The 25355-nt window shown below is 36.9% G+C and overlaps 1 pseudogene; it reads right to left on the bottom strand.

The window, feature by feature from the left end:
- Window positions 1–16962: 16962 nt before the first annotated feature.
- Window positions 16963–17480, bottom strand: LOC149189033 (uncharacterized; annotated as a pseudogene).
- Between the last annotated feature and the right edge of the window lie 7875 nt (window positions 17481–25355).

Genomic DNA, 25355 nt, shown 5'->3' with positions numbered 1-25355 from the left:
GATTGTTTTTGCTCTTCTCAAAGCAGCCCCCCCACGTCAAGGACTGGTGGGAAACCTACTGTGAGCAGAAGGATGAAAGTACAGGCTCACTATTTTCAGCCGCACCCACTTGGAATGACTTCCGGGATGCCATCAAAGAGCAGTACTACCCTGTCGGAAGCTATGAGGACAAATACATCAAATGGACCACACTGCGGCAGGGACGAGACCAAGATGTGCCCGAGTTCACAAACATTTTTCATACCCTTCGCACACAGTTGGGTATCAAAGATTCTCAGCTGCATCTGGTACTCAAATACCGCGGCTGCCTACACAGATACATCCAGGAAGAGATGGGGTTCTTGGACATCCCCTCACTCGGCATAGCATACCGATACGCTGTCAAAATCGAGCAAAAGTTCAAACAGAAGAAGCGAGACTTTGGATCTGCAAATCCGAAGCCCAAAGGACAAAGCCAAGGCGGGGTGACCCAAGACAACCCGTCAAAGCCGCAAGAAAAGAACAACACCATGAAGCCGAAGAAGGACACAGGGAAGTGGTGTGAGTTCCACAAGAGTCCCACTCATAACACAAGTGAGTGTCGGACCAAGCAGTCGCTGGTGGCTGAGTTGAAGGCTTCCGAATCAGATGCATGTTCCGATCCTGAGCTAGAACCCGACAAGGGGAATGGCAAAGGGAAGCAGATCATTGATGCGGATCCCAGCGCCACTGTTGCCACCGCCAAGATCAAGAAAAATGAGCCCGAAGATCCAGAAGAGGGGGAGCGTCTTTTCCACTCACAGATGTGGGTGAAGGGTTCACCGATGCGATTCATTATCGACAGTGGTAGCCAAAAGAACCTGGTTTCAGCAGAGGTCGTGAAGCGGTTGGGCCTACCGACTACACCACACCCACAGCCGTACAGTATCGGGTGGCTTCATGAAGGACGAGATCTCAAAGTTCGCCAGCAGTGCCGCCTTCCCTACAGCATCAAACCATTCACAGACGAGGTATTATGTGATGTTACACCTCTGGATGTTTGTGATGTATTATTAGGCCAGCCATACTTGTGGAGGCGACATGCTGTGTATGAGTCCAGGCCTCGTGCTGTCATTATTTCTTTGAATAATTCATTATACAGGATACCGGAGGTAGCCCCACCTACCGCCACATCTTTGATCACTGCTAAGAAAGGCAGCAAGCTCATATCACAGACCAGGAAATTCATCTGTCTGGTCCACTCCCAAAGTAAGGGGAAGATTGTTGCTACATCCCTGACCCCTGCAAAGGGTTCCTCTACGCAGCAGCAGCAGCAAAGGAATACGGTCATGACAGAACACAACTTCTCACGCACAGGGGTACCACACAAGTTTCAGGTGGGCAACAAAGTCTGGTTGCATCTGCAGAGAGAACGCCTTACCAGGACCCATCAGAAACTCAGACCACTCCGACATGGTCCTTACAGCAGTACCAAGGCTATGGGGAACAATGCTTTGGAGCACATCATTCCTCCATTCCTTCGCTTGCACCAAATGTTCAGTGTGGACCATTGTCAACCATGCTTCCCACCATCACTGGACACATCAGAGATTGCAGGACAAGTTCAGCAGATGGAGGAACTCAACGCAATGGGGACCATTGCTTCCTAAGGGGGGAGGAATGATCCAGGTGGATGTTGGTGGCCACCCACCAACCCATTTGGACCCCCACAACTGTCTCTTTCAGTCTTTTCAGTTTCCTTAATTGTAGCACAATTTACTATTTTTAGCAGTTTTTCGGGTCCTGAACTTCCGGAGCCGTTTTGAGGCCCTAAACGACGTTTTTTTGGAATTCTGGGGCGACCGAGCCCTATGTTGCCTCCCAAAGTGGTAGTACTCGGATAGATCTTTCTAACGAGCCATCGCGCGCGTCAAACGGAGATCGTATGCCAAAGTTACGACCCCAGGAAATTGATGTACCAATTTACCCAAACGGGGCCCACAATTTGGCGTCTCATCTTCTAGGGTTAGGTTTTGGAATGTGAAGGGTTTTCCATTGTTTCTCAACAATAAATAGGCCTTCGAGCCTCATTGTAACTCAGTTCGGAACAATTCAGAGGCATGTAGCCGCACATCTCTTCTCAGAGATAGCTACCATCGCCCTAGCTGGGTTATTTCCATTTCTGGTTGTAAGCATATTTCGGTATTTTCCATTAATGAAATGAAGTATTATTTCCGTTGCATCTCTATTTTTATGGTTATCGTATCTCTGTATTTATGGTTATCTCTGTAATCTATTGTGTTCCCATTTAAATCCAGATCATATACAGAGGCAGAGGAGACAATGGATGCCATTCTCAGGCATCAACTCCCTACGCAAGACTGGTGGACAAATGCAATACAGAAGATTTTGTAGACAGGGAGCCACTCACCAATTTTTTTTCTTAAAAAATATCAGTTGTCATGCAAAGCACAATTTAACAAAATCAGCATGCATGGTGGATTAAAGCTGAGCTAACTCAGCAGATGTATCGGCCAACAAAGCAGAAATAGAAAACTACAGGTGGCAGGGCCGAGAAAATACAGCGTAGCAAGAAATAAAGACACATTATTCAGCATTAAAGCAAAATGGATCAACCGACTCAATGACCTCCGAAGGTCAAATTATCCTCTGACAGACATAAAGAGCATTTATGCTGCATTCAAAGTTGTAATAACTTCTTTTCTACTTTCTGTACGAATTTATGAAGATATTTTCTCTCTCAGATGACTCAATGCCTGAGATATTTTGTATAAGCATTCCTATAAAGTCCCCTTCACATGAGCTTGCAAGGGTTGTTGTTGATTTCTCCTGAAGAAGTTCTTATGCTGTAATCCTTTCAGAATTTAATAAAGAAAGTGATGGTTTCTCGGATTTCTGAAGTGTTGAATGCGTACTAGTGTCTGTTGGAAACTACTGGATTCCTGTGTATTTCATCATACAATAAGTCTCTGTAACTCTCTCTGTTATGTATTTTGTTTTTTAAAATCCATATGTTATCTAAATTTAAATATTTAGCAACAAGGAAAAAGAATAACTTTCAGGATTTATTCAATGAATACCCTGAGTTCATTCTGTGTTGTTAATTAATGTTTTCTTCAGATGCAATCTTGATAAGTGTAATTCTTAATTGCTGCACTTTCAGAATACATCTTTCATAGTGGCCTTTGTCACAGGAATTCAAGTTTGCTCCTGTGCAGTGTGTTTCACTTTCACCTCACCAGCTTAATAGAAAATTCTTAATTGCTTTCTGTTGGTTGACATACATCACCATTTAAGCTAAATTTGTTTGTCTGAAATACAAAATTGGCCCTGCAGTTTGAGCACCACCAATCCTTCATTTCTAAGCATTTCACAACTCCAGACTCCATTGCCCAATGATATTTTACTCTCTAAACAGTATATCATAAGACCTGAAAGAAATCCTTCAACCAAAACATATACCAAAACCTGAGCATAGTAGCTAGCCTAAAAACACCATCATAACAGAGACAAATCATAAAGAGAGAGCCCTCTCTGATCACAGTTTGGCTAGAAACTGTGATCCAAAGATTGGTTAGTGGTTACCCCGGCCGTATTCCCTTGGGAGTCATAGGGAACAACCTGGGTGTTAACACATTTATTACTATTAAATTACTCAATTTGATGTGTTATATGGACCTATGTTACTAACTAGTTGGATCCCAAAAAATGTCCCTTTGAAATTTTTATTTTTTTCATTATAAATCTATGGGAGCCCCGACCAACCCGTCCAAGTGAGCCTTCACCACTCACATTGTTGTTCTCACTTACAACAAATTCCTCCTATCCTTTTAAAGGCTACATTACATGAAATACCATGGGTGAAAAACCATGGGTATGCTATACCATGCACCCAAAACCACCATTGTTTAACCCAGTTAACCTTAACTCTATCCCTGAGCCAATTTTAACTAACAATGTGTTTATTATGGATGCATGTCATTTGCATGCATGCATTGAAGTGGTTATGGTTGTCATGTATATAATTAGTGTTGCAGATGTGGCATCATGAATGATGACTGAGATTATGTCGATAGGTATATGTTGGTGTCATTATGAGTATATACATGTCTATTTTGTTAATATGGATTGATTTTTGCAAATCATATAGCCTCCCCTTAATTTCACTAAGGTATGCTTTATAATGTTTTTATTTGGTTTACCTGACATGGTATGTTTGCACAAAGAAGAAGATCTAAAATGAAGAGAAAAATGGTGGAAATTTCATGTGACTCTCGTTATAGATCAATTGAGAAGCATGGGGGAGAGTATTCTCCTGACATAGTAGATACCTTGAGAAGTCTAAAGGAAAAAATGAAAAGTTGTAAGGAAGATAATTACAGGATAATTTAATCATAGGAAAGACTTTCTAGAGCTTAAGAAAATAAAGACGAGGTTAATATGGTTATTCTTCAGAGCTTATGATATTTACAAAGGCAGTGACGACCACAAATTAGTTATGGATAAGAAGAAAGGACTAATGGGGCATATAAAAATATGTCTCGATCAAGGTACATGTTGGACAAGGATGACATGGTCAGAGGTGGTAGATGGTTGGATACACCTAACAAAAGAGGTAATGGATATGGGTTCTATACTAGTTTTGGTTTAGGTAGATATCATGGTCATCATCACCACCATCCTTACAGGAAGAGTGAGAATGGGTAGCTGCTAGATGAGTTCAAGAAATCCAAGCCCACTACATTTGATGGAGAGATAAAGAAGCTGGAAGATGTATAGGAATGGGTGCTTGGGATGAAGAATTTCTTTGAGTTGCATGATTATACAAAGAACAAGAAATTCAATATAACAATTTTCAGCCTCAAAGGAAAAGCAGATATTTGGTGGGAACGTGGGAAGTGTGTCAGAGGAATTAGGATAAAGGAGTTGAGTTGGAATGAGTTTGAACAAAAGACTCTTTAGGAAGAAGTACTTGACAAAGATATATTATGATGGAAAGGTGAAGTATTTATATGAGCTTAAGATGGTATCTATGTGAGATGAAGACTACATGTCAAAGTTTCTACAATTGTTGAGGTATGTGTCTTACCTCGAGGATGAGAAGGAAAAGGTTCAAAGGTTTATTAGTTGAATTCCTTTAGCTTTCAAGGACCAGATTGAGTATGATGAGTGTCAGTAATTAGAGGAATTCATTGAGAAATTGAATCATTGTTACAAGTATTCGAAGTGCAAGTCTAAGCCTAAGTGTGATTTGAAAGGGAATGAGAAGGCTAAAGGAAAATAACCTTCAAAGCTGGAAATACCTCCGGGTGTTGGTGAGAAGAAAAATGTGGCTAGTTACAAGAAGTCTAGTGCAATTGAGAAGGGACATGGACCTCAACCTAGAGAGAAACATAATAAAGGTAGTGGAAAGGATCCATTGTAGTGTTGGATTTGTGGTAAAGATCATTGTAAGAAGGATTTTCTGTTGTATCACGGTGGTAGACCTCAAACCTATGGTGCTCAGGAGGCACAGAAAGTTGGGGATGTTCATCATAGAATTCCTCATATCTATGTAGCACTTGATAACAGGCAGGTGGATCATTAGGCATCCATTATCGAGATTGAAGGTAGTCTCTATGATCAAGTTGTTTCCATTTTAATTGATCTTGGATCTAATTATAATTATGTCAGTCTTGAACTAGTGGATAAGTGTGTCTTGAATAAAGAAGTGCATGTAGCATTTTGGTTGGTGTCATTTGGTACAAGGACCAAGAAAATAGTTCACCAATGGGTGAGAGTTTGTGCATTTGAGCTAAATGGTATTCCTACATCAGCACATCTAAATGTGCTTCCATTTGGTTCTTATGGCATGCTTTTGGGTATGGATTGGTTGTTTAATAATAGGAACAAGTTAGATTGTTATGAGAATGCTATTGAGTGCTTGGATGGTCATGGAGACAAGCGAATTTTGCTGGTAAAGAAGAAACCTACAATGGTGAGAATGGTTACAACTATGGAAGGAAATCGTAGTTGCAGGAAAGGGTGTGTATTGTTTGCATTGTATGTTTGCAAGGGAAGGATGTTGAGGATGATGAAGTCCTGAAGAGATTTATAGTTTTTCAGCAGTTTCAAGATGTATTTCCATGATATATTTCTGAGTTACCACCTCACAGGGAACTAGATTTCTCTATTGAATTTGTACCAGAAACAACACCAACATCAAAGGAACCTTACAACATGAGCACTCCATAATTGGTATAATTGGAGTTGCAAATAAATGGAATGGTTGATAAATGATACATAAGGCCAAGTGTATCATCCTAGGGTCTACCAATATTGTTTATAAATAAGAAATATGGTACTCTCAAATTGTACATTGAATTTCAAGTAGTTGAACAAGCTGAGTATCAAGAACACGTATCCTTTGTCATGGATTGATGACTTGCTTGATCAGCTCAAGGGAGCAGAAGTGTTCTCAAAGATTGACTTGAGATTAAGATATCATCATATATGCATCAAAGAAGAGGACATCTAGTAGAACATATTCTTTGCCAGGTATGGGCATTATGAGTTTTTGGTGGTTCTTTTTGTTATTACTAATGCTCCATCTAATTTTGTGTGTTTGATGTATAGTGTGTCCTTATTTGAACAAGTTTTTGATAGTATTCGTTGATGATATATTGATATATTCTAAGAATGCGGAAGATCATGTAGAGCACCTCGTAGTAGTATTGGGATTGTTGATAGATCATCAGTTGTATGCCAAGCTATGTAAGTGTAGTTTCTTTCATAATGAAGTTCACTACTTGGGACATGTTGTTTCGAAGGAAGGTATAGTAGTAGACCCAAAAATTATTAGAGCCATCATGGAGTGGCCAATGCCTAGGAATGTGGATGAGATCAAATCATTCATGGGATTAGCAGGTTATTATAGGACGTTCATCAAGAACTTCTCATGGTTTACCTATCCTATTACATCTTTTCAAACGAAAGGAAAGATGTTTGAATGGACTACTTGGATTGCGAAACTAGTTTTGAGAAGTTGAGGTATTTGCATACAAATGCTCTAGTATTGAAGATTGTAGACCCTAACAAAGAGTTTGTGATATGTACAGATGCTTGCAAGAGAGGTCTTGGTGGAGTTTTGGCGTAAGAAGGAGAGGTGGTATGTTATGAGTCAAGGAAGTTTAATGAACACGATCATAACTATGTGACTCATGATATTGAGTTGGCAATTATCATTCATTCCTTAAAGATGTGGAGGCATTATCTTCAAGGCATGAGGTTTGTCTTTATGAGTGATCATAGTGGACTAAGGTACTTGTTTGACCAAACCCATATGAATGTCAGGCAAGTTATATGGTTGGATACTCTTAGTGAGTTTGGTTTTGTGATAAGGTACATCAAGGGGCAAGGAGAACAAGGTTGCAGATGCTATTAGTAGAAGAGTGTAGGTTAATCTCAATGTAGCAATGATTTCTTATGGGAAAAACTTGCATTAGAGAATATTGTAGGCTAGGGGGCATGATGACATGTATCAATAGTTGAGGCACAGGTTACAACATTAGGGTGAAGGTGAAAGGGATGAGGAGTATCATCTCACATTAGAAGGGTTGGTTATATTTGAGTCTAAATTCTCATCATTACATGCATTTTATAGGTTCTAGAAGATCAACAACTTCTGTGAGAAAGGGTTCTTCATTTGAGTGGCAGTGATGGAGCAAGAAGGATGAAAATGGAACTATCAGATGCATGAGCTAACTTTATGGAGTCAAAGGAGAATGGATCTCTACAAATTCCATCTCATAGTCCCTCTGATGTCCAAAATAGTGATAATGGAAAACAAAATAAGGTTTCCCAATCATTATTTAAAAGCACTTAAGAACCAGAAACTTCCTCAAGCACTAAGTCTAACTCCAACAATAGATTGGGAGATGAACTTGAGGAAAAAATGTTAAATTACAATGAAATTATGGTTAGTGATATTATTCATGATAGAGATAGATAATTGGTTCATATTCTCTATGGAATAAATAAAGGTTCTGGTAAAATTAAGGTGAGGATAATTAGAATTTGTTGAAAGGTAAGACTTGGTCCTCTTTTGGATGAAGTAAATATATAATTTACTTCATTCACATATATTTTGCAGACATAGGTTAAATCAACAATGGAGAAATATTTTTGGAATGGTGTTGAAGAGTCTCTTGTGTAGGATCATGCTAATTACAATTAGGTTGTCAAACTTGTGAAAGAAATTAGGGATGAGCTTCTTTCATTTATCCCTAAAAGTTGGAAACAAGATCTCCTTGAAAGCATTGATGTGGAGCTCTTGTCTGCTATCTATTTGGAAGTGATAATGTTTATGTGGCATTATATTGATGTGGATTTAGATTGACTTCCATATTTTCTTTTCTCATCCAGATACTGGAATCAAGGAGCCAAGACATGGAGTATCTCAACAAGCCTTTGGGTTATTCATTAGGTTTTGTATTGAAGCTTGATATTCCAACAAATGATAAGGAGTCAAAAGCATTCGATGAAAATTTGTTTCATGAATTATCTGAGATAGTCGTTGGAATGGCCAAAAATTCAAATCGTTCCTTTGCATGTGCATTGGTGAAGGTCCTTCATTTAAAAAAAATATATACCCAAGATATCACAACAAGAAAAATATGGATATTGTAGAAATTGTTTGAGACCTCATTGAGGTCGATTTTTCTGATGTCCTACTTGATTGATACCTTCTCATATGTCAGAAAGGCTTTAAATATGAATTAATATGTTCCTAAAACAAATCAGATTTAATTTTTATAAAATTAAAAGATAAAAACAAATTCCAATTCCTTCCTTTGATTGTTACTTGACTCTGTTGTGGGCGGGTTACAGGAAATGTGATTGGAAAAAGGATGGGTAGACAATGTAGAGCATGTCTTTGATATGATTCATTTGTTGTTAGAGATCCTTCAGGAACCTGAGCCATTGACTTTGGAAATGTTTCTAGTAGGGATTCCTATGGTTTTTAATGTTGTTATTCTTTCACCTCATGCTTATTTTTGGCAAACAAATGTTTTAGGAATGGAAGACACGACATCAATAGATAGGTAAACATATTTTTTATAATTGGAATGTTCATTCCACGATATCCTCTCTTTATTGTTTGATTGTATTTTGGACTTTTCTTTTGATTTTGTTTTTCTTTTAACTATGAAATTGAAAATAGTTGGTGTCATGTCCATTTAAAAAACAACCAAATATTGAAGATGAAATTAGTATTACACGATATTGATTGGAATCATTGTAGCAATTTTTTGTTAAAAGATTTTCATGGCGATCAGAAAAGTTTACTTTCATGTTTTTATTTGAGAGCATGTTGTTTATATACTTGAACAAGTTCATACATTAGAAAATGAAATTCTGTTATGAATAAAATAATAAGGATTAAACATCACACATCAAATTATTTGTTTTCACAGTTTTCTACAGCGTGAGCTTTCTAGCATGTAACTTAGTTGACATGATTATGCTTAAGCTTTCCTTGAAGGTTAAATACTGGGTTACTAAGGTGTTATTTTTTATGGTGAAATTTTATTTTCTTTATTTATACAGGTCACCTAGCCACATTATAGTGACCTCTATTGCCCAACTGAAGAAAACTTGTTCAAGTTTCATACTTGTATGGGGGAAAATGGCTTTAACATTGCTGACGTTGATGAATACGTCATATAAACGCTTTATAGTCTACTTTAGTTTATATTTTAGTGTTCATTGTCTTTCAGGTCTTACACTTTGTATTGTATCTTCTTTTGTTTTCAGAAAAGGAACTCAATATTGATGGCAAGAAACATGAATTGAAGAGAGAGGAGAGCAATAACACTAGAAAAACAAATGAAAAGAGAGAGATAGAGAAGAGAACTAGTCTGGTGATACCCTTAGAGCTAATATCTTGCATAATATACACATGTGGAAATTGATGGTCAAGTCTTCAAAGTTGGTGAATTCACTTGCAATGCCTTGACAACACAATGATAATGTTTTAAAGTGATGAAACATCATTTCATGTGTAAATTGTAGTCCAACCAATATTAAGTTGGAAACTTATATTGTAATACTTAACATTTCATATAATATAATTTATTTGGTTGAAATAGTTTATAGTTGCACTTGATATTGTTTAGTATTGTAATTAACATATGCAACTTTGTGTTTTCATATTAGATGAGCATGCACAGTGCATGACATTTTTACATCATACTAATTAATTTATGTTGATTAATAATGAACACATAAAATCAATCTAAAACTAATAAATTAGTAATTATCTTGATTAATGATGAACACAAATAAAATGAATACACAACTAAATTAGTCATTTATAATGATTATTAATTAAATTAAATGAAATGAATATAAACTATTAAATTAGTCATTATATAATGAATATGAAACTACCAAAAAACAATAAATGATTACAAATGAAAACTATATATATATATATATATGACTATTAGTAGCTAATTTACAATATATTATAGCACGACCAAAATGTAGTCATATTTCTTTGGTCATTAATTGGATTTCTCAGATGATCATATAGTAATATAATTTGTTTTATATTTGGTCATTAATTGCGGAAATTAATGACTAAATTTATGACCAAATTTATGACTAAATATATGTAGAGTTCCATAACTATTTTGTTTTGACACCCTTTTCCCTCCATTTTCCTCATTTTCATCATCACTATCAACTCAATAAAAGCAGCAAATCATAGTTTTGATAAGGTAAAAACTCTTATATGTCTTAATTTTCATATTCATTAATGTGCCTTATTGTTATGTTAAAGATTGCATTAGCTACAAAATTAACATGATTCTGTAGCAATTTTATGAATCTGTAGCTAGCTCCATGGTTTGTAGCGTTTTGGTGTACCAATGAAGCAAATAAGCACATGGGTAGTTGAGGATCAATCCCCTCATGGATTTCCTGCTATTTACTCGAGCCAATTCACTGAAGGAATCACACAGTGGTGCGGTCAAAGGCACATGTCAAACAAACAATAGCAGAAATCCAAATGCATCACGTTTCTCTGATTTTCTTTCTAAATTGAAAATCGACGAGATAACACTTTTTTCTGTTTAGTTTCAAATTTGAATAAGGATTGATTAATAGACCTATAAGCGTAGAAGTCACAAACTATTGAGCACACATTTTATATATAAGTATGTACCCTCTGTAAAGGAGAGGAAAGGAAGTAATAGTTAATTTCTAAAGAATTGTGAAACAAACCTTTGTTCTCATATTGAATTGAAGTTACCTTTCTATGATTCAATGCGTATGTGAGTTTGATTTACACCTACAGGAGGTGGAGGGCCCTTGCAAACATTCAAAGTTTTAGCTTATTTCATTGCATTGCTTTATGTTGTTTTCATTTAATCGCTTTCTATTATCACATTATCACTGCATTCTCGTTTAGCTTCCTTACTTCTTTGTTTTCATCATTTTGTTACAACTTAGTTATTTCATTTACCATTTCGTTATTTCGTTTGTGTGTAGAGTCATTTAATGGTTTATGTTATGAAACTAGCTCAAGAAAAGATAGAAGAGGTAGATCAACGCCTTAGAATTTAGCCTCCTCAAGGGGGCAACCTCCTTTACATTACATAAATGAACAATTCTTGGATGATACAAATGAAAAGACCTCCTTTCTATATACAGGAATCTAAGGGGTCATAACATACAGGAATCTAAGGGGTCATAACATAATCTGAGCCGACATAACAATAATAATGTAAGGGCACAATAATAACAATAGTGGGCTCCTATGGGGCACAATAGTAACAATATGGGCACTACATGGGTACATCAATATAATAAGTGGGTTGTACTAATAACAATAAGGGGTTACACTAGTAGTATAGGGGCCTAACATGCCCCTCTCCTTCAAAAAGCGTTGTCCTCAACGCTTGAGTAGTTCTTGATGCTTCTGTATAAAATTCTTGTCCTCCCATGTGGAATCTTCAGCGGGTAAGTTCTTCCAGTTGATGAGATACTCCGAAATTGATCGATTTTGTAGCTGTCGAGTTCTTGTTTTTGTGACTGCTCTAGGTTCCAATATGATTTTTCCTTCCTCTTCAATTTCTGGCAATATTGTTTGAATTGGGATCTTTTGCAACTTTTGAATAAGTGGCCATACTTCTTCATCCTTCTTCTGTTCATACCTTGCTTCGTTTATCCAATCTGGTTGGATAATAGAAATAGAACAAAACAATGCTTCCACATCCTCATCTTTGAAGAGTCTTCTCATTTGGTAAGGTCGCCATTTTTTAAGTGCATGTAGTATTGCCAACATTTCCTTCTCATAAATAGCTTGCTTGAGATGTAGCAGTAAATATACCCAATCACCTACATCAAAACATTTTCACTACAATGTTGATCTACCTGTTGTTTCATTTGATTTTGCACCGAAGTGGCGTTATCCTTTAAAAGTTGGAGAACTTGTTGTTGATGCTCGATGTGATCTTTCACTGCTTGAACCTTTTTCTTCTTGATATTTCCTTCTATCTCTAGAGTTTGAGGAGTGGTAATTTCTTCCAATCCTTTAAAAGATATGGTCGGATTCATTTCTTGATGCTTGATGTGATCTTTCACTTCTTGAACATTTTTCTTCTTGATATGTCCTTCTATCTTAATAGTCTGAGGAGTGGTAATTTCGACCAATGAATTACAAGATATGGTTGGATTCATTTCTTCTTTCTCAATGTGATCTTTCACTTCTTGCACCTTTCTCTTCTTGATATGTCCTTCTATCTTGAGAGTTTAAGAAGTGGTAATTCTTGCCAATGCTTTACAAGATATCATCTGATTCATTTCTTCTTTCTCTGGGGTGGTGTCCTGGCGCATATCTTCTTCTTTTGATGTTTCTTGATCCTTTTATTCCTCCTCTTCATATTTTATGTAAAATAATTTCTTCTAAGCACACTTATGACCTTTAATGCATTTGCTATCACAATTGTAACAAAGCCCTTTTTCTCTTTTTTCTTCCAATTGTTGTGGTGTAACCCTTGTAGGTTGTGGAAGGCTAGGAGAAACAACACTTCCATCTTCATAGTTGTGAGGGGTATGCTTCTTGGTTTCCATAATTTTTCTTTCCACTATGTCACAAAGCCCTTTTACTCTTTCCAATTGTTGTGGTGTTGCTCTAAAGAAGGTGTTGCTCTTTGTATCCTCATAATGTGCTATCATTTCTTCCGTGAAAATTGACCACGTAACAAGTTTTTTACGAGAACAAAGCCCTCCATACCATAAAAATTGATCCGGTTCTAAATATGAAGATGCAATACATACCTTTTGTAACAGTTGCACCTCATCTAGATCGAAATATTTCTCCATCTGTAGTATCCAATTTACCGGATCCTTGCCATCAAACTTCCTCATCTTGCTTTTTCTTGATTTTAGAAGCTTGATCTTGAAATGACTGTAACTCTATACCTTCATATCTTTAAGTTCTGAAATTGCGGCCTGCAGTAGCCCTCTGTGTCCTCTTTCCAATGCCACAAGTCTAACACAATTTGGATTCTCCAAGGAAGAGTTATGCGAAATATCCCACCGTGACTTGATTATAGACTAGTTCAGTAGAGCGAACTTGTACGACGTGCCACGAGTCACTGTTTCAACCTTTGGATCTAAAAAATACATACAAGAAACTAAATTCCGTCCTATTTCTAAACCTTTTTACGAAATTTCAATCCGATCCCCAGAGAGAAAGTTATGACTATTTTCCCAGGTCACTTGTTTGGAATGAAATTCAGGAGTCTGTAAAAAGACCAATTTCCTCAGATCATATCTCCGAAAATATAGTGCGAAAAGCTCTGAAATTCGGACCCGAGGTTCAGTGCGATTGCTTCTCAAATGGGTTTTTTTTCAACTTATGAAACATCACAGACCAAAAGGTTATAGCAAAAATTCTATGATGACCTGTTTGGAGCAGCGAAACCCTAGAATCCAAAGCTCTGATACCAAATGTTATGAAACCAGTTCAACAAAAGATAGAAGAGATAGATAAACGCCTTAGAATTTAGCCTCTTCGAGGGGGAAACCTCCTTTACATTACATAAATGAACAATTCTTGGATGAAACAAATGAAAAGACCTTCTTTCTATATATAGGAGTCTAAGGGGTCATAACATAATCAGAGCTCACATAACAATAATAATGTAAGGGCACAATAATAACAATAGTGGGCTTCTATGGAGCACAATAGTAACAATATGGGCACTACATGGGTACATAAATATAATAAGTGGGTTGTACTAATAACAATAAGGGGTTACACTAGTAGTATAGAGGCCTAATAGTTTAGTTCTTCAATGTTTTTTCCTTAATTACAGTCAGTATTTTTATGCTTTTAGAATTAGAACTTGTATCTACTTTGTAGTAAACTAGCATTTGCACCTTATGTTGCAAAGGAAACGCCGTAAGGCATAGAGTGGTGAAGAATAACATAGAGTGGGGAAGAATAGGGACATGTATAGAGTGGGGAAGGATAGGGACATGTGAATGGACATTGTTGAAAGTAAGGGTGGATGATAATGAGTTACAATTGCAATAGTTAGTTATGTGTATTCGTAAAATGGATTTATTTTAAATTTGTTGTTGTTGGTCTTTTTTTTCTTTTTTTTTAAATCCCCGAGATGTAATTTTTCCATATGCCACCTATTTATGGTGTTATTAGAAAATACTATTATATTGTAATGGAAGAGGTGAAAGATACGATACGACATTGTGAACAACATCATGGTCGTCATTCCATATTTGAAAATGCATGAGAAATTTTTGGAGCCATCATGATAATAATAAAAATTCCAGCATGATTTTGAAAAAAATTAGTTGTCAAGTTTTAGAATTTTGAGTGCCTTAATTTTGCACAAAAAATGATAGAAATTACAGCATGATTTTGAAAAAATCCAACTAATTTTTTTGAAAATGTCAATTACAAGGGTCAAGCTTCAGTATTTTGGGCACCTAGGCATTCATGATGGATGCTAAATCCATTTCTACCATCCAAAAACAATTTAAACACTCCCACAGTCAAATTTCGGAATTTTCCGTCCAGACAAAATTGTGACCTCTTTCGATATAAACCATGAGGATATTAAATGTCCTTAAAAACTACAGCATAGAACTTGGGAGCTTCAAGACCCAGGAATGGAATTTGGTAACATTTTTAAATGTAGTTTCCAATACAAACCAATGGGAATCACCCACAAGCTTTCAAGTTCATGGCCCCTAAATTTTTGCATTCTTGATAATGTTTTCTCACTATTTCAATGTCAATTTCATGATGCTTCCAAAAAAAATTACAAAACAATTTTATAAGTTTTAATTTCTATCTATAAAATAGCTACTCCATCATGAAGAACAGAGATTATTGCTACTCCATCACGAAGAATAGAGAACTTGCGAGCTTCGAGACCTAGGAATGGAATTTGGTAACATTTTAAATCGAGTTTCCAATACAAGCTTTCTCAATCTGACAGAATCACCTACAAGCTTTCAAGTTCATGGGCCCTAAATTGTGCATTCTTGATGATGTTTTCTCACTGTTTCAATGTCAATTTCATGATGCTTCCAAAAAACTATAAAATAGTTTTGAAGTGTTAGTTTTTATCTATAAATTAGCTACTTCATCATGGAGAATACACATTTATTAGGTATTATTTTGCATTTCACGTCATGTTGAATTATGAGTCATTGTGTAAGTAAAGCAACAAATGTAACCCGCATGTCTAATTCAACTCCATTACCAGTAGTTCATTCTATCAATTTGTGATGCTTATATGACATATTTTGTCTATGAATGGTGCAAGCATAAAAGTTCAATGCAGGACTGCAAGCCTCCTGGTCTGGTTGAACTCATTCTGTCAATTTTTTATTCTTATATAACATATAGTCTTTAAGGAAGCAACCAAGAAAACTTTAGTATAGTCCCGTAAGCCTCCTGCTTTAATTGACATTCCATTCATTTACATTCTAAGGAAAATTGTAAAGTTATAACTAAAATTGTAAGTTGGTTTGGATGGCCTAAGACCCGACATATCAAATCAGCAAAGGTAATTACTAAAATTCAGGTTATAAAGGCCCAAAGCCGTTGGCATTGCTCCACTATGAAAATTATTGATCTTAGTGAAACCGCATATTTATGATACAAAGAAAGTGTAGACACAATATGATCTTTGGATGATAAGCCTTTAGGTAAAGGCTAAAGTGTCAACACATCCTTAGCCTCAGATATCTCTAAATAGAATGGACACAATAAGCTTTAGAACATGACATTCATTAAACTTGTACTTTGAAACGAATTTCAAAGTATTCTCAGTTATTAACTTGCATTTCTACAAGCATATAGTGCAACAGGGAAAGTATAAATAGGGCAGGCCACAACAAAAAAGGTCTGAAGCTGATGCAGCTTCTCCTGGTTACAGAGCCTCTCTTCACTTTGTCCACTGTATGATAAGTACATCTAGAAAAGCTAGCAAATTGATCAATTGGAAGTCGAATAGTTCTGTTGGCGCATCCTGGCACCCCAAGATGATGCTTGACCCGCATCTCTAACATTAGCTCTCTGCTTCAAATTGTAGAGTTGGTCTTCCCATCTTGATCTCCATTCTTATTTTGCAAGTTCCTTCCAGAGGCCAAGTAAAATAGTCAAAACAAAATAGCAAGCAATGTATGTGTTAGCCACACATTTATCATGCTAAAGAAACCCCTGGTTAGCACATTATACGAGTCATGGATCACAACACAATACCAAACGACACGCACGTCATGACATGCATAAAAAAGAGGTGAATGAAGTTTTCTAGTCATTGTTTATAATACAAACCTAACATCTACACAACCTCCCTCAACAATCTAACACCTTAGAATACAAACTCTGCCTAACATATAACCTTTGGCTAAGACTTCAATTATGCATTCATTTCAAATTTATTTCTTTGCTTTTCACAGTTCAAGCACCTTCACTTGTTGCTGCAACTGCTCCAGTAATCGCGCCTCGGCCCACTGCTTAGGACAACCCTTAGCATCAATGTACTCCAACGACATACAATGTTGGATACCTGGCAACCCTTCTAACTTGGAGCATCCATTGAACATTTAATACCCAAAGCTTTGTCAGTTCGACCAATCCCCGTATGCTCTTCAGCTTCGCACAATCATATGTCTGTAACTCTTTCAAAGATACCAATGTTTCAATACCTGGAAGCTCCTCTACATTTTTTGCACCGACTAATGTCCAGCACTTGAAGTTTTGGAAGACCAGAAAACCCTGCTATTTTCCTCAAGTTAGAGTAATTAGTCAATTCCAATTTTATCAGAGTCTTTGGCAATGTTCCAACCTCCACCAGATGATTACAAAACCTAAGGGAGACATATTTAAGGATGGGGCTGACACCTGTGGCAAATGATACCTCTGATAATTTCGTGTTATAAACTTCTAAGACTTGCAGTTGAGGCATGCAGTTGTCATTGGGAGATTCTAAATTATTCAATGCTTGCAACTGGAAATTCAGTACTCTCAACTCAGTCAACTAAGTCAACAGTCAAATAGTCACCGGAAAATGTTTCAATTCATTGCACTTCTCGAGCCCCAATTCCTGTAAGATCCTCAAGTGACCAAGTGAAAGTGGTAGACTGTCCAGTGAAGGGCTCCCTATTTCCAGAACTTCTAAATCGCCCAAGTCTCCAATTTCATTTGGAAATTCTTTTATGTTTGTACCCCTAAGATCTAAGTTTTTTAGGTACTTTTGATATGCTATTTGTGGAGGTAATATTTCAATGTTCTTACAATAGGAAACATCTAAACATTCAAGTGTGCTGATGTTCCCTAGTGTTTCGCTAGAGACGGTTAAATTATAACACCAACTCAAATCAAGATATTTAAGACGAATTAAATTACCAAAAGAACCTAGAAGCATCTGCAACTATAGGGAGTGAGACAGACCTATGTATTTCAGGTTTATTAAATTACCGAAAGGCTTTGGAAGCACATGCAAATGAGAAGAGTGAGACAGATCGATGTAATCCAAGTTTATTAAGCACCCAAAGGAATTTGGCAGAGAATTTAGATTTGGGCAACTTGTTAACTCCAATCATTTCAACGACAACAGATGACAAAATTCATCCAGCAAAGTTTTAAGATTAATCTTATGGAGGACAATCAATTCGAGGTGCTTAAGGTGCCCTATTGATTTTGGTAAATTTAAGTTGGCTCATCAATTCTCCATATTCTCCTTTGCCAAAGCTCTCAGCTCTCTCTTTCAATCTCAGTTATCATAGATTCACAATCTCAGTTAGCATAGATTCACAGACACATGACATAAACATCCAAACATATACACAACACACATTACAAAAAAACAAATATAGCAGTACATGGGTAGGTAGTACATGGGAATATGAATGATAGAGAGTATATTTAAAAACCTTATTTAAAAAACATAAATGTAAATGGCTTTCTTTTTTAAGATACTAATATTTTGGAATCTATTTGTCTCAAACTATGTGTTTACATTTCTTCCATAATAATCGCTAAATGTGAAGCTTATTATATATGCTTTGTCCCTATCCAAAAAGGATGAGTCAATCAGAGACCATCCATTCAAACACAGAACAGCAAGCAAATATGTGTCCTGTCTTGAACTATATGGGTAACGTTCATCAGAGAATCTACCAAGGCTATATGCTAGGCAGACCTTACACTTTCTCCATAATGTTTTAATTTGGATTGTCGAAAGGCAACTACACAACCTCCCTCAACAATCTAACATCTTAGAATACAAACTCTACCTGACATATAACCTTTGGCTAAGACTTCAATTATGCATTAATTTCAAATTTATTTCTTTGCTTTTCACATTTCAAGCACCTTCACTTGTTGCTGCAACTGCTCTAGTAATCCTGCCTCGGCCCACTACTTAAGACAACCCTTAGCATCAGTGTACTCCAACGACATACAATGTTGGATACCTAGTAGCCCTTCTAACTTGGAGAACCCATGAACATTTAATACCCGAAGCTTTTTCAGTTCAGCCAATCCCCGTATGCTCTTTAACTTCGCACAATCATATGCCTGCAACTCTTTCAAAGATACCAATGTTTCAATACCTGGCAGCTCCTCTACATTTTTGCACCGACTAATGTCTAGCACTTGAAGTTTTGGAAGACCAAAAAGCCCTGCTATGTTCCTCAAGTTAGAGCAATTAGTCAATTCCAGTTTTATCAGAGTGTTTGGCAATGTTCCGACCTCCACCAGATGATTACAAAACCTGAGGGAGACATATTTAAGGATGGGGCAGACACCTAGTCAAATGATACCTCTGATAATTTCATGTTATAAACTTCTAAGACTTGCAGCCGAGGCATGCAGCTGTCATTGGGAGATTCTAAATTATTCAATGTTTGCAATCGGCAATTCAATACTCTCAACTCATTCAACTGAGTCAACAGTCAAATAGCCACCGGCAAATGTTTCAATTCACTGCAATTCTCGAGCCTCAATTCCTGTAAGATCTTCAAGTGACCAAGTGAAAGTGGTAGACTGTCCAGTGAAGCGCTCCCTATTTCCAGAACTTCTAAATCACCCAAGTCTCCAATTTCATTTGGAAATTCTTTTATGTTTGTACCCCTAAGATCTAATTTTTTTAGGTACTTTTGATATGCTATTTGCGGAGGTAATATTTCAATGTTCTTACAATAGGAAACATATAAACATTCAAGTGTGTTGATGTTTCCCAGTGTTTCGCTAGAGACCCATGAACATTTAATACCCGAAGCTTTGTCAGTTTGGCCAATCCGTGTATGCTCTTCAGCTTCGCACAATCATATGCCTGCAACTCTTTCAAAGATACCAACGTTTCAATACGTGGCAGCTCCTCTACATTTTTGCACCGACTAATGTCCAACACTTGAAGTTTTGGAAGACCAGAAAGCCCTACTATTTTCCTCAAGTTAGAGCAATTAGTCAATTCTAGTTTTATTAGAGTCTTTGGCAATGTTCCGACCTCCACCAGATGATTACAAAACCTAAGGGAGACATATTTAAGGATGGGGTAGACACCTGTGGCAAATGATACCTATGATAATTTCATGTTATAAACTTCTAAGACTTGCAGCCGAGGCATGCAGTTGTCAATGGGAGATTCTAAATTATTCAATGTTTGCAACCGGAAATTCAATACTCTCAACTCAGTCGACTCAGTCAACAGTCGAATAGTCACCGGCAAATGTTTCAATTCATTGCAATTCTCGAGCCTCAATTCCTGTAAGATCTTCAACTGACCAAGTGAAAGTGGTAGACTGTCCAGTGAAGGGCTCCCTATTTCCAGAACTTCTAAATCGCCCAAGTCTCCAATTTCATATGGAAATTCTTTTATGTTTGTACCCCTAAGATCTAATTTTTTTAGGTACTTTTCATATGCTATTTGCGGAGGTAATATTTCAATGTTCTTACAATAGGAAACATCTAAACATTCAAGTGTGCCGATGTTTCCCAGTGTTTCGCTAGAGACGGTTAAATTATAGCACCAACTCAAATCAAGATATTTAAGACGAATTAAATTACCAAAAGAACCTGGAAGCATCTGTGACTGTAGGGAGTGAGACAAACCTATGTATTTCAGGTTTATTAAATTACCGAAAGACTTTGGAAGCACCTGCAAATGAGAAGAGTGAGACAGATTGATGTAATCCAAGTTTATTAAGTACCCAAAGGAATCTGGTAGTGGCTTTAGATTTGGGCAACTTGTTAACTCCAATCTTTTCAACGACACTAGATGAAAAATTCATCCAGCAAAGTTTTAAGATTAATCTTATGGAGGACAATCAGTTCGAGGTGCTTAAGGTGCCCTATTGATTTTGGTAAATTTAAGTTGGCTCATCATTTCTCCATATTCTCCTCTGCCAAAGCTCTCTGCTCTCCCTTTCAATCTCAGTTATCATAGATTCACAATCTCAGTTAGCACAGATTCACAGACACATGACATAAACATCCACACATATACACAACACGCATTACAAAAAAGCAAATATAGCAGTACATGGGTAGGTAATACATGGGAATATGAATGATAGAAAGTATATTTAAAAACCTTAGTTAAAAAACATAAATGTAAATGGCTTTCTTTTTTAAGATACTAATATTTTGGAATCTATTTGTCTCAAACTGTGTGTTTACATTTCTTCCATGATAATCACTAAATGTGAAGCTTATTATATATGCTTTGTCCCTATCCAAAAAGGATGAGTCAATCTGAGACCATCCATTCAAACACAGAACAGTAAGGAAAATATGCGTCCTGTCGTGAGCTATATGGGTAACATTCATCAGAGAATCTACCAAGGCTATATGCTAGGCAGACCTTGCACTTTCTCCATAATGTTTTAATTTGGATTGTCGAAAGGCAACTACACAACCTCCCTCAACAATCTAACATCTTGGAATACAAACTCTGCCTGACATATAACCTTTGGCTAAGACTTCAATTATGCATGCATTTCAAGTTTATTTCTTTGCTTTTCACATTTCAAGCACCTTCACTTGTTGCTGCAACTACTCTAGTAATCCCACCTCAGCCCACTGCTTAGGAAAACCCTTAGCATCAGTGTACTCCAACGACATACATGTTGGATACTTGTCAACCCTTCTAACTTGGAGCACCCATGAACATTTAATACTCGAAGCTTTGTCAGTTCGGCCAATCCCCGTATGCTCTTTAGCTTCGCACAATCATATGCTTGCAACTCTTTCAAAGATACCAACGTTTCAATACTTGGCAGCTCCTCTACATTTTTGCACCGACTAATGTCCAGCACTTGAAGTTTTGGAAGACCATAAATCGCTGCAATTTTCCTCAAGTTAGAGAAATTAGTCAATTCCAGTTTTATCAGAGTCTTTGGCAATGTTCCGACCTCCACCAGATGATTACAAAACCTGAGGGAGACATATTTAAGGATGGGGCAGGCACCTGTGGCAAATGATACCTTTGACTATTTCGTGTTATAAACTTCTAAGACTTGCAGCCGAGGCATGCATTTGTCATTGGGAGATTCTAAATTATTCAATGTTTGCAACCCGCAATTCAATACTCTCAACTCAGTCAACTGAGTCAACAGTCGAATAGTCACCGGCAAATGTTTCAATTCACTGCAATTCTCGAGCCTCAATTCTTGTAAGATCTTCAACTGACCAAGTGAAAGTGGTAGACTGTCCAGTGAAGGGCTCCCTATTTCCAGAACTTCTAAATCGCCCAAGTCTCCAATTTCAGTTGGAAATTCTTTTATGTTTGTACCCCTAAGATCTAATTTTTTTAGGTACTTTTGATATGCTATTTGCGGAGGTAATATTTCAATGTTCTTACAATAGGAAACATCTAAACATTCAAGTGTGCTGATGTTTCCCAGTGTTTAGCTAGAGACCCATGAACATTTAATACCCGAAGCTTTGTCAGTTCGGCCAATCCCCGTATGCTCTTCAGCTTCGCACAATCATATGCCTGCAACTCTTTCAAAGATACCAACGTTTCAATACCTGGCAGCTCCTCTACATTTTTGCACCAACTAATGTCCAACACTTGAAGTTTTGGAAGACTAGAAAGCCCTGCTATTTTCATCCAGTTTTATCAGAGTCTTTGGCAATGTTCCGACCTCCACCGGATGATTACAAAACCTGAGGGATACATATTTAAGGATGGGGCAGACACCTGTGGCAAATGATACCTCTTATAATTTCGTGCTATAAACTTCTAAGACTTGCAGCCGAGGCATTCAGTTGTCATTGGGTGATTCTAAATTATTCACTGTTTGCAACCGACAATTCAATACTCTCAAATCAGTCAACTAAGTCAACAGTCGAATAGCCACCGACAAATGTTTCAATTCACTGCAATTCTCGAGCCTTAATTCCTTTAAGATCTTCAAGTGACCAAGTGAAAGTGGTAGACTGTCGAGTGAAGGGCTCCCTATTTCCAGAACTTCTAAATCACCCAAGTCTCCAATTTCATTTGGAAATTATTTTATGTTTGTAGCCCTAAGATCTAATTTTTTTAGGTACTTTTGATATTCTATTTGCGGAGGTAATATTTCAATTTTCTTACAATAGGAAACATCTAACCATTCAAGTGTGCTGATGTTTCCCAGTGTTTCGCTAGAAACGGTCAAATTATAGCACCAACTCAAATCAAGATATTTAAGACGAATTAAATTATCAAAAGAACCTGGAAGCATGTGCAACTATAGGGAGTGAGACAGACCTATGTATTTCAGGTTTATTAAATTACCGAAAGACTTTGGAAGCACTTGCAAATGAGAAGAGTGAGACAGATCAATGTAATCCAAGTTTATTAAGTACCTAAAGGAATCTAGCAGTGACTTTAGATTTGGGAAACTTGTTAACTCCAATCGTTTCAACGACACCAAATGACAAAATTCATCCAGCAAAGTTTTAAGATTAATCTTATGGAGGACAATCAGTTCGAGGTGCTTAAGGTGCTCTATTGATTTTGGTAAATTTAAGTTTGCTCATCAATTCTCCATATTCTCCTCTGCCAAAGCTCTCAGTTCTCTCTTTCAATCTCAGTTATCATAGATTCACAATCTCAGTTAGCACAGATTCACAGACACATGACATAAACATCCACACATATACACAACACACATTACAAAAAAGAAAATATAGCAGTACATGGGAATATGAATGATAGAGAGTATATTTAAAAACCTTATTTAAAAAACATAAATGTAAATGGCTTTCTTTTTTAAGATACTAATATTTTGGAATCTATTTGTTTCAAACTGTGTGTTTACATTTCTTCCATAATAATCGCTAAATGTGAAGCTTATTATATATGCTTTGTCCCTATCCAAAAATGATGAGTCAATCTGAGACCATCCATTAAAACACAGAGCAAAAATGTTTTTTTTTACAACAATCCCAATCAAGGAAACCGTCATGGTTGATTTTATTCAGTCCAACCAACAACACTTCCTGAGAATTGAATTATCCACTTTGTAGAACATTATACAATTTCAACTATGTCAAGTATTTCTTCATTATCATCTTGAAATTACTTATACCTTCAACAAGTCCAGTAAGTAATTTTTCCGTGAGCAGACGGGGGGCTAAGAAAGGTAGATTGCAAACTCGAAGTCAGTCATCATGGGTTAAATCCATCTTTGATGGAGCATCCAGGAGCAAACCAGGCAATGCATAGGCAAGGGAATGTTTAGAAATGAACTTGATCACATTATGCAGATTTTAGCCAAGATTTTGGAATCCTTATCTAACAATCAAGCCGAGATGGAGGGCATCCAAGGGCAAGCCATGCCTTCCACAGACCAGCCCTGGGGAAGGGACATTGGAGGTTCAAAGATGAACATGGTCACAATGGAGGAACATTAGGCATGCTTTAAATTCAATATTAATGGAGCATCCAAAGGGTAACCCAAGCCTTGCAAGGGCAGGGGAGTGTTTAGAGATAAACATGGTCACATTCCACTTATGTTAGGCAAGTTTTTGGATAACAAATCTAAAACAATCAACTAGAGTGAACAATATACAAGGGTAGGCCATATTGCTCAGGGCAACACTGAGGAAGCTGGACATGGGGTTTAGAGATGTGCATGGTTACATTGGAAGACTGTAAGCCAAGTTTTTCAAAATCAGGCAAAGATGGAAGGCATCGTATTTGGGCATAGCAAGGAAAGGATGCAAAACTCAAAATGGTGATTTTATATCGGGAATAGAGACTTATTATAACCAATAGCAATGGGAAAATATTTAACTGCTGGTGGGAGGTGGGCAACAAGGTCTCTTCAATAAAAGAAGCGATGGATTCACAAACATCCAGCATTTGTTTATCTTTTTAAATTTGACAAAATTTGGTATTTGCAAGCTACGCAACTAGGTGAGTTTTACCCTATTGTCCATCTCTGCTATTTCGTTCATGACCCCCTTGAACCAGTCGAACGAGCCTTGCTCCCTCGTAACCTAGTAGAAATAAGCATTTGTCGGACCCCAGTCCTTCCTTTACGACATGCAAACTTTACAACTGCACACATCACTCCCATAATGTATAGCCACCCATCACAACAGATTGTCGTGAGCTATAAAACATTGAGTCTTTGGGTGACATTAAACACGCAGAATTATCCTACGCAATTAAGCAAACAAGCCTCGAAATTAGGTTTCCATTTGGTTTTCATAAAGTTCTATTTTGGTGTTAATTAGTAAATATTAAACACCATACATTAAGTTAATGATGGGCTTACCTTTTTTTACATCTGGTCTATTAGTCTTTTGCATTAGACTGAATAATATTCACAATGGTGTGAAGTCTATA

This window comes from Pinus tabuliformis, chromosome 3_1, assembly GCF_031772625.1.
Source record: "Pinus tabuliformis cultivar Carrire ecotype Pingquan chromosome 3_1, CPIR1, whole genome shotgun sequence".
NCBI lineage: Eukaryota > Viridiplantae > Streptophyta > Pinopsida > Pinales > Pinaceae > Pinus > Pinus tabuliformis.
The sequence above is the reverse complement of the archived record's forward strand: the minus strand, read 5'-3'. Positions and strand labels throughout refer to the sequence as shown.